Source organism: Balaenoptera borealis, assembly GCF_965194805.1.
Source record: "Balaenoptera borealis genome assembly, contig: HAP1_SCAFFOLD_1118, whole genome shotgun sequence".
NCBI lineage: Eukaryota > Metazoa > Chordata > Mammalia > Artiodactyla > Balaenopteridae > Balaenoptera > Balaenoptera borealis.
The window spans coordinates 106918-117575 of NW_028123095.1; the positions used below are offsets into that span (position 1 = coordinate 106918).

A 10658-nucleotide genomic window follows, 5' to 3' on the forward strand; every position below is an offset into this window, starting at 1 on the left:
TAATTTAATTAGTTGGTTTTTTATCATCTGTCTTCTCCCAAAGGAAAGCAAGCTCTACAGGCAGGGCTTTTTTTGTCTTAAGTCAGGTTTATTAAGGTATAATTTACATACAGTTAATGTCACCCTTTTTAGTGTTCACTTCTGTAAGTTTTTGACAAACACGTATAGTTGTGAAACTGTCTCTGCCGTCAATTACAGGACAGTTCCCATCACCCCCAAAAGTTCTCCATACCCTTGTGGTCATCCCCTCCCCCATGTCCCGCCCTGGGCAGCCACTAATCTGTTCTTTTGTCCCTTTTCCCTAGTTGTGCCTTTTCTGAAAAGTCATATAAATGGGATTGTACTGCGTGTAACCTTTGGAATCGGCTTCTTCCACTTATCACAATGCACAGCGCATTTGAGATTCACCCATATTGTTGCAGCTGTGAGCCGTTAGTTCTTTTATTCTATTGTATTTTATTGCACAGCTTTGTTTATCTGTTCGGAGGGGGACCAGTTGTCCTGGTTTCCGTGGGAGGGAATGGTTTTTCTGGGACATGGGACTTTCAGTGCTAAAACCAGGGTGGTTGGTTATCTTAGTTCTTTAGTTGAGGGACATTTGGGTTGTTTCTAGGTTGTTGATGATTTTGAATACCTACTCAATATAACCAGTGACAGAGGGTTTTTTGGTGAACACAAATGTCCATTTCTCTTGGGTAAATACCTAGGAGTGGGGTTGCTCAGTTGGATGACGAGTGTACGTATCACTGTAAAAGAGGCTGCCAAGCTGTTCTCCAGAGTGGCTGTATTGTGTAGCATTGTGGGAGAATTCCACTTGCTCTGCATCTTAACCAGAACTTGGTAGTGTGTCAAAAAAAATTAAAAACCGGTTTTTTAGCCATCTTAATAGGTGTATAATGATATCTCCTCACGGTTGGCAGAGATTTCCTTTATTCGCCTTGAGTAGTGTTGTGCCCCCAGTGCCTGGGTTAGTGCCTGCTATGTAGTAGACACTCAATGAATTTTTTTTTTTTTTACTGAGTGAATGAATGTATGGATGGATGAATGAATGAAGTCAAAGGGGCTTCCGGTATCTAAATCTGTTATAGCAAATACATAGCACACGTACCGCCAATTCCCCCATGCCCCATTCTGTTTCCATGGCAGACGTCACTCATCAATTGAGCCATTTTATCCACCTGCTTCATTTCAGACAGGTACGATCCAGTCCTTTGTGTAGCAAGTGAGATGAGCCCCATGAGCTAATGCAGCTTTAGTTCAAGCCTCTCATTGGCTGAAGAAGAGGCCAGGCTCAGAGCAGGGTCCAAGGCTGCCCAAGGACTCACAGCGAGCCAGTGGCAGGACTAGATCTCCAGGCTGGGCTCTCCCCAGAAAAATGCACGACGTCTCTGACAAGGCTGGAGTAGGATGGGAGGCATGGACGTGGATCTGGGCTTGAGGCCGGGTTGGAGCATTGTGGAGTGCTCCCTGGGCCCCGGCCGGGTGGGAAGGCTGATGCCGGCGCTCTTCCTGCAGGTGCCCAGGAGCTGCTGGGATGGCCTACCCGCCCACGTTGGCTCCCTGGCCCAGCGGGCGTACTGGGCTCTGCTGAGCCAGCAGAGGGACCAGAGCATCGTGGCCCTGGGCCAGAGCGGTGCTGGCAAGACCACCTGCTGCGAGCAGGTCCTGGAGCACCTGGTGGGGATGGCAGGCAGTGTGGATGGCAGGGTCTCAGGTACAGTGGTCTCCAGGTGACGTGCAGCTGGGACGTGGTGGGGGCGGTGGCGTGGGGGAAGGGAAGGGAGAGTCAGAGGGGGTGCTGGGCGGCTCTTTCTTATATCTGCTCAGCTAGCGTTCACTGAGCACCTGTGTGCAGACCCTGTGCTGGCTTCTGGGCAGGGCCACCCCTAGTCTGTTGGGTACTTTTGTGTGAATTAGAAACAGGTACTCCTTGCCTAAGACACTCACTGCCACATGTGGAACCGTCGTCACGCATTGACATTGTTAGAACCAAACACTTGACCACCACGTTCTGGGCCATCATCCTAATAAGTATACAGGCCTATGGCTATCTGATATAAATGCTGTGCCCTTAGGTGTGGTGTCCTTGTGCAGCGCACAGCCCACTGGACTGTGCAGAGGACCCGATAAGTAAAAACAAAGACAAGGAGGCACTGACAGCCGGAAGGGAGACTCAGCTGCTCATCTGTGCCAGACTCCAGTGCTCTGCACCGCTTGCTGGCCGAGCTGGGGAGGGGAGAGGCGGAGGGAGCACAGAGAAGGGGCCGGGGGGCTTCCTTGAGGAAATGATGTTTGAGCTGGGCATTAAAGAAAGAGTTTCAACATTGTAAATCAACTATACTTCAATAAAAAATAGTGTCAGTTGGTGATAATAATTACAATATTGATGGGGATCGTGGTAAATGCTTGCTGAGGACTTACGCGCCAGGCTCTATTCCAAGCAGGTTAACTTATTTATTATTTAAAACATCCCTATAAGGTAGACATTATTATTATTTGAATTTTATAGATGAGGCCATTAAAACGCAGGGAGGTTAACCAGCTTGCCCAAGGCCACACAGCTCATACATCCTAGCACCGAGATTCAAACACAGACAGTTTGGCTCCAGAGCTGTTACCCCTGGGCCAGTGTCCTCAATGTATTGTTGCCCCTCTGAGGAGCCTTTTTAGTTGTTCTTTCTCCTAATCGTCTCCCACCGTGAAAAGTTAATGCCATAGATTCACCATATATTTGTTTATGCAGTGTGTGTGTATGTGTGTATATATATACAGACACACACAGACATGTGTGTGTGTGTGTGTGTGTATCTGTGCTCTATTCTATACATAAGAAAGGAAAACTGCCCCCATCCTCAAGAATCAGTTTCTGCCCTCTTGGGGGCAGTATTCCCCCTGCTGAGAATATATGGCCCAGGCAGTATTGCTTTTCTAATAATAACAAACAATACTAACACCACCACATTTGGAGCATGTTCTGAGCACTTTACATTATTAAATCTTTTAGTCTTTGTGGCAACCACATGAGGTAAGTAAGTACTATTATTACCCCCATCTTATAGATGGGGTATCTGAGGCACAGGGAGGTTAATTTATTCGCTCCAAATCAGGTGACTAACAACGGGGAGAGGCCATATTCAAGCTTGTTTAACCATTGTACTATCCTGCTTCTCCACTGGGCTTATTCCAATGCTTTATTGATCACCTGTTCTGCACCTGGCCCAGGTTAGAGCCCTGTGAGGAGCTGGGGATACAGCAAGGAGAGGCCCTCCCAGAATGTAGATCTGCTGAAAGTGTGTGTTGGGGGAGTGGGAGTCAGGCTAGGCTGTATCCAGGTGCCTAGCACATAGTGGGTGCTTGTTAAATAGTTATGTTAAAAAGCTTGGGACTGCTGGGCTTTTTGAGCTGGCTGTGATGGGCGTTCCCCGACAGCAGGTCCAAGAATGTTAATGCTCTGCCCTCCTCCTAGACTCCACCAGGCCCAGGAGGCCCTAGGGCAGCCCTTGTCACTCAGATCGTACCAATCCTAGGTGTGTGTATCTCCCCTTCTGGACTCACTCTTGCTCACCCCGCGCCCCTGCTTGCAGCACAGGGCCAGCCCAGCAGCGGAAGAGGTGTGGCTTAGAGCTGAGTTGGGGGAGTGGAGGGGCCCCTGCTGGGGCCTGGGGCCAGAATGGGGTCCTGTGAGAGGTGGGGGTGGCAGCACCCGGGCCACGGGTGATGCCCTGTCTGTGCCCCACCAGTGGAGAAGATTCGAGCCACCTTCACTGTCCTCCGGGCCTTTGGCTCCGTGTTCACCGGCCACAGCCGCCGTGCCACCCGGTGCTCCATGGTGATGTCACTGGACTTGAACGCCACAGGCCGAGTCACGGCCGCCCAGCTCCAGGTGAGGCCTCTGGGTGGGAGGGAGAGGGGGCTCTTTGGGGCTGCAGTAGCCTCAGCCCCACTCAGCAGGGCCCACGCCTCCAGCTGGGACCCTGGAATGTGTCTAAATGGTCATCGCTCCCCAGGCCAAGGCCAGCTCCTCCCCACCTCACTCAGTGCCCAGACATCTCCTCCCGGAGCAGGCCAGCTCGTCTGTGCCTCGGAGTATCACAGGGATGAAATATTCATGAGTAGATACATAATTCAGCCGCTCATTAGCTGGGTCTTAAAAGCGTAAGCTGAAATTAAACAGGCGCTCGCTGGCCTTCTGCGGCAGCCCGTGTGTGACAGGCACATGGCCTGTTTGTTCCTCTCTCTGAAATCACCTGGCTCCTCCCCTTCCCCCCCCCCCGCCGCCCCCGCCAACATTCTGTTTGAACAGAAAACAGGATTAGGTTATTAGAAGGGTTGTTTGTATGCGGAGCTAGGAGAATACCCAGACTCGCTGGTGCACGATAAATCCCTTTCTGTCCCGGCCCTGAAAGTCTACCGTGCATCACCATGTGGGTCAAGTTATTAAGGGCTTCGGTTGCATAAGAGTGTGTTGGAGGGCGGCTCTGGGTTAATTGTTAGTACCCTTGGATTCCTTCATCGGAATGAGCCCGTTGCATTCGTTGATTGCCTGCGTGGACGCTGAATCAGTGAGACAAAGGCCTGGCACGTTTTGATTTGGAGGCGTCCAGCCAAGTTGGGGCCTGAGGTGCTGCCTCGAAGAGTGGGCCTGGGGGTTGGTGGGGGTGTGCGGGCAGCCTAGCGGGGCCTCGTGCTGACCGGCGCCTGTCCTCTCCCCTGGCAGACGATGCTGTTGGAGAAGAGCCACGTGGCCCGGCAGCTGGAAGGGGAAGGCAGTTTCGAGGTTTTCTCCCAGATGCTATCCGGATTGGACCTGGCTCTCAGGTGAGCGACTGGGCTGAGCAGGGACAGCCGAGGGCAGTGAGACAAAGGGCCTCCGCTCTCCAGGGCCCCAGCCCTGCCTCTGCCCAGAGGTGAGAGGCAGTGGAGCCCAGTGGTTAGGAATCTGGCCTCTGATTCTTGCTGCCTGGTACTGCTCCTGGGCTGGGTGAACCTGGCCAGGTGTCACCTGCTCTGAACCTCCGTTTCTTCCTCTGTAAAGTGGAAATAGTACCTTGACTGCTGACCTTACAGGATTAAGTGAGATAATTCACATATGGCTCTTTATACACGCTGGGGGGTGGTGGTGGATGTCTGCTGTGACGGTGACATTTTGGTACAGGTTCTGACAGCAGCGTGGGAGGTGGGCAAGGAACAGCAGACCCCAAATCTTCCAGAAGCTCCTAAACTCTGTGAGAGCCTTGGGTGCACCTGAGGTAGCTCAGGGCGAGGAGGCACCAGGTGGAACAGCAGAGAAGCCACAAGACTCATCTGGGAGGGCCTTCTGGGGGAGGTGGCCCAGGGAGTCATCTCTGCCCCTCGCTGACTCCTGGGAATTCTTGGACATGTGGCTCCCTGTCTCTGAGCCTTGGTTTCCTCATCTGTTGAACGAATGAGTAAGGTTCTATCTAGTGAAGCTCCAGGGAGTGCTCACCCCAGGCGAGGGGTGATAATTTTCAATTTGCCTCTGCGTCCCCCATCATTTGTCTCCTGCCTTCCACCCCCGTCTGAAGGGCAGGCCCAACCTGTCCTGAGCCTCCTGGCTAAGGCCAGAGGGGCACCTTACCCTTTGGAGAGAGGGCAGATTAGGGAGGAAACTCCCAGTTTTCAGAGCAGGGTAACTGAGGAGTAAGGAAGCTTCTGGAAGGCCTTCACTTAAGAAGGGCCCATTGAGGGCAGCAAGTGAGGAATATTCGGGAGGCAGGGCCAGGGCCTGAGGCAGACCCCGGGGCCACCTGGGGCACTCTGTGGAGCCCCGTGCCATGATGCCCACCTGCCCTGCCAGGCCACTGGTGTGGGTGGGTCCTCCCTTACTTCTGGTCCCTTCTCTGTTTCCAGGACAGAACTGTACCTGCACCAGCTGGCAGACAGCAGCTCCTTCGGCATGGGCGTGTGGCCTAAGGTAAAGAGGAGGTCCTTCTGGGTGTGAGTGGGTGTCTGTGTCCCCATGGCCAAGATGGGCGGGTCCCCTGTGTGGCTCGTCCCTCTGCCACTGGGGTGAGTAGTTGGCAAGGGCTGGTCACGTGGGGGAGGCAGGGTTGCCTTTATGGGGCCTGGGCTTGTCAGGGAAATGAGTCTTGTGCTAATAAAGGGAACCAGGAGGTGGTTTGTGTAGAGGTTAGGGCGCGGTCTCCGGGACAGGCTGTCTGGGTTCAAACCCCGGCTCTGACACTTACTGGATATGAGACCTCAGGCATGGACCCTAGCCTCTCTGAATGTCTGTGTCCTCTTCGGTAAAATAACAACAGAACGGGCGGGCAGGCTGAGGGGAGGACAGAGCGTGGCACGGCCTGCCCGCCTGGGCCACGGGGAGAAGGTCGGGGCGCCGCCCGCGCCCTCGTTCCGCTGCCTGGCGTCCTTTGTGGAGGCAGGGCTCCCAAGGAGCTCAAAGGCCAGGGAAGGACACACGGGACGGTCCAGAGCCACCCTACCGCTCCAGTGGTGCAGCACCCTCTCTGAATTCCTACTGCCACCAAAACACATCCCTAAGGCCTTTGGGAAGAATTGCTAGGACCCAGGAAGGCGGCCCCTTGCTGTGGTCCAGACTTCAGCAGCTGCCGATGACCAGAGGGAGCCAGCCGGCCGGCCGTGAGCAGGAGGACAGGACACGGGGACAGGGACAGCCACAGCCGGGCTTCCCGCAGCTGTGCCCACCGCCAGAACCAGCTCCAGCCAGTCACAGCCCCCGAGATGCCAAACAGTGACGGGCGAGAGGCCGGCAGGAAACTGACACCCCCTCACTGGAGAGCCTGCCCGGTCGGGGTGCGGGGCACCATCCCCGTCTGAACTCACCCCACAGCTCAGCCGTCTCCCAGTGACCCAGACGCGTCACCACGGCCCCAGGGCTGATCCCCGACCAAGGTCAGAACTCCCCCCAGTGTGACGGCCCCCATGCCACTCCTGTGGTGGAAGGGACGGCAGGCAGAGACCAGGAGTAGAGTCTTTTTTATTAATGGCTGCGTTTTCAAAGAACCGTTTTGTTACCAGGAAAGCTCCCCAGGAAGGGATTGCATTAGTGCAACAAGGGGGAGCCTTGATGCCAGGCTTTCCAGACACTTCCAGGTGGAGACTTTTGGCCTAGGCCGGCCGCCGGGGACTCGGGGGCTGGGAGGACACACGGCCCCTCCCCCGCCCCGACGGGGCGCTAAGGCACCCGGCCCGCCTGGGGGGGCAAAACCCCGTGCCGTCAGCAGGCCGGCGGCTTGCAGCCCTCAACCTGCAGCCCTTTGCTCAGGAGGAAGGCGTCCTGCATGGGGTCACAACCCAGGAAGAGCTTCACCATGCCCTTGGCATCCTCGGAGCCCCCTGGCCTCAGAATGCAGCTTCTGTAGTCCATGGCAACCTGAGGAGAGGGGGCGGGGCTGCAGGAGGGTGGAGCACCCCCTTCACGGAGGGTGTGGGTGTGGCCACCTCTGCTGTGACTCAACAAAGGGCAGGGGAGCAGGGGGTTCTGGGCAGGGCCCTCAGAGCCTGGCAGGCCCAGGCGGGCGGCAAAAGCATCTAGGCCCAGGCCCAAGGACCTCCGTGTTGGTCTGCACGGCAGGCCGGCCTCTCACCTTGCCACTCAGGACGCCCTCCTGCTTGAAACGAGTGTGTGGACCGTGTCCGCGGAGTACACCTCGCTGCACAGGTAGCCATAGGACTGGGCGTCGTAGCTTCCTGCCAGGTGGCCGAAGGTCGCAGGCAGGTGGGTCCCTGGGACACACGCGGAGAGGCTCCTGCCCGGCCCCCTGGCCGCTCCGTGCCCCTTCCCCAGAGCCCAGAGCTTGGGGCCTCAAAGCAGCCCTGTCTGAGTCCCCTGCCACTAGAGGGAGTATTGGCCCAACACTTCTAGAAAACGGGGACCTTGCGGGCAACTCAGTGGAGGGACACAAATCAATCTTTGCCGACTTTCTGCTGAAGCTCACGAGGGTTCACCCCTAAGCCTCTTACAGGGACAGCTGCCCGAGGCTCCGAGGGATGAGTCAGGGCTCGCCCTCCAGCACGGGGAGAGCGCGGGTTAAAGCGCTCACGAGGGAGTGAACTGCGTCTCCGCACCGACACGCTCGGGCAAACCTCGTCGACGCGTTCCGTCCGGGGTATGAAGCCCTCTCCTGCCTCTTCCAGGCTCTCCAGAAAGCACGTGCAGATACGCCCAGCCCACCCTCGGACTCCGCGGGCCACAGCTGGAGGGACCAGCCCAGGAACCCAGGCAGGAAGAGGCCAGAGGTCAGCGAGCCTCGACCAGAGCCCGTCAGTCGGTCCCCCTTCACACACCACCAGAGGATCCTCTTGACCTGGGCAGTAGCCGCCAACCGACCGCTAAGGTGGGCCCGGCGTGCGCTTGGCTACCTGGCGTGGCTGGGACCCCGAGGATCTCCTGGCAGAGGCGGGCATTGTCCTAGGCCGGGTCCGAGGGCGTCTGCGTGTGCAGGGCCTGGTCCACCTTGGCCAGGACGATCTGGCGCAGGTTGAAGAGGCCTGGAGGGCGGGAGGAAGGAGACGGGGGCGCTGGCACTGTGTCCAGGCCGCGCTTTCCAGCCGGGCGGTCCGGGAGCCCCTTTCCTTTCCCTCGGCCCGGCCGCACGGGGGTTGGCCAGCCGGGACTTGATGAGCTTGTCCAGCAGCTCCTGGGGGACGGCGCTGCTCGTGCCCCGCCGAGACTGGCAGCAGCGCCAGGGCTTCACAGGGCGCGGCGCTCCCGGCCCCAGAGCCTACCCTCTGGTTCTCATCCCCGGCTGTCACCAGAGTCGCAGGCAACGTGCCCTTCTTTTCGTTTGTCTTTTTTCCGGCCCTCGACCACGCAAAGGTGTGAAGCCCTGCCACTCGCTGCCACGTGGATGCACCGTGAGAACACGGTGCTCAGCGAGAGAAGTCAGACACAGAAGGACACACAGGGTGTGACCCCACTGAGGGGAAACGTCCAGAACAGGTAGATCCACAGAGTCAGAGTGGGTTCCTGGTTGTCAGGGACAGGGGAGGGGAGGGAATGATAACTAAGGGCGTGAGGGACCTTTTTGGGGTGAGGGAAATGTTCCAGAACAGGGCAGTAGTGACGGCTGCACAGCTCAGTAAAGTGTCCCCACGCGCTCCGGTTGCAGTCTGTGAGAGCATCGCTCTCAGGACGAAGGGCTGACTGCAGGAAGACTGAACGAGCACTGGGTCCTGGGCCCAGACGCTCATCTGGGGACCCCCCCCCACATTGGGAAGTCACTGGGACTTGCTGAGCCTCCACCGAGACTGGCAGCAGCCCCAGGGCCTCACAGGGCGTGGTGCTCCTGGCCCCAGAGCCTAACCTCTGGTTCTCATCACTCATCACTCACCAGCCTTGCATGCAACGTTCCTTTCTTCTATTTTGTCTTTTTTAAAGGCAACTCTTGAATACCTGTATTTAACATGCAGGGAACCAGTCCTGACTCCTTGATCTGGGACTTCCAGCCTCCAGAGTCTCGAGGACATCCACTTCCGTTGTTTACGCGCCCAGTGCGTGGGGTTTGATGATGGAAACTGACACCGAGGGCGTCTCCTCGTGCGGGGTGACATCAGCGGAAGAATCCCGTGGCGAGGGCCTGCCTGAGGACCACGGGAGAGCCCGGGCCCTCCCCGCCCCCTGCCTTCAGCCCCTCGCCCGCACCCTCCTGGGAGCGGAGCTGGTGCATCGCTTGCCAGAACTCATGGAAGTAGGTCTCCAGCTCATCATGCTGGAACAGGGAGGGCGGGTTGGGCGTAGGCTTGGTGAAGTTGGCCACCATGGCCGCGATGGCAATCTGGCGCCTCCCGTCCTGCTGCAGGCAGCCCGGCTGCAGGCCAAAGCAGGCCATGTGCCCGGACTTCCCTTCCCTGGGGAGGGACGCGGGTGAGGCCCCGCTACCCCCGCTACCACAGAGGAGCCCCGGCCCACGGCCAACAGGTTCCCCCACGCATGCACCGAGGGTAGAGGTCCAGGTAGAACTTGCTGATGGATGACCTTGCCCGAGGCCGCGTCCCGGACCGTGTAGAGCCTCACATCTTCATCTTCGTGACGCATGTTGGCGCCTTCCTCCAGGTCGAAGGTCAGCCCCAGCAGCTCCTGGGAGATGCCCAGCCGCCCGCGCGTGACCACCTGCATGGGGAAGGACTCATTGAGCAGGTACTGGTCCACGTGGTAGCGCGTCTCCTCCCCCTGGTTCATGTAGTAGCGCAGGTCCTAGACGTTGATGGGCCCGTCAAAGTGCAGGCCCCGCCTCTGGCACTCAGCCTTCTTTAGCTCCAGGATCACGGCCGCTCCTGCTCCCCGAGGGGCTTCAGCTTCTGGGCCAGCTCATCTGCGGGCGGAGGGGAGAGGCTCAGCTATGTCCCTGTGGCAGCCGCCCAGCCGCCCCCCACCCCACGCCCCTCGAGGCAGAATGAAGGGTTGGGGAAGGCGACCCCCAAGGGCTGACACAGTGGGGTCTCAGGCAGCACCACGTCCAGTCAAGGTCCACCTGACCCCCGTCCCCACTGGGACTCGGGGAGGCGGGGTTACCTAGGAAAGTGGCCACCACCTGGCTGGTCTTGGCCATGTTCATCTCCAGCACAGAGTCGGCACGCGTGCTGAATCCCAGCAGGCGGGACTTCTGAGCCTGCAGCCTTACCAGCTCCCCGAGGATCGCGCAGTTCTCCTGGAA

At 57.7% G+C, this 10658-nt stretch overlaps 1 pseudogene across 1 annotated transcript; it reads right to left on the minus strand.

The window, feature by feature from the left end:
- Positions 1-7219: 7219 nt before the first annotated feature.
- LOC309621876 (thimet oligopeptidase-like) lies at positions 7220-10658 on the minus strand (annotated as a pseudogene). Its single transcript has 6 exons — positions 10517-10658; positions 9941-10316; positions 9657-9852; positions 8365-8485; positions 7590-7728; positions 7220-7375 (listed from the first exon to the last, which is right to left on the minus strand). The product of its transcript is annotated as a thimet oligopeptidase-like (transcript).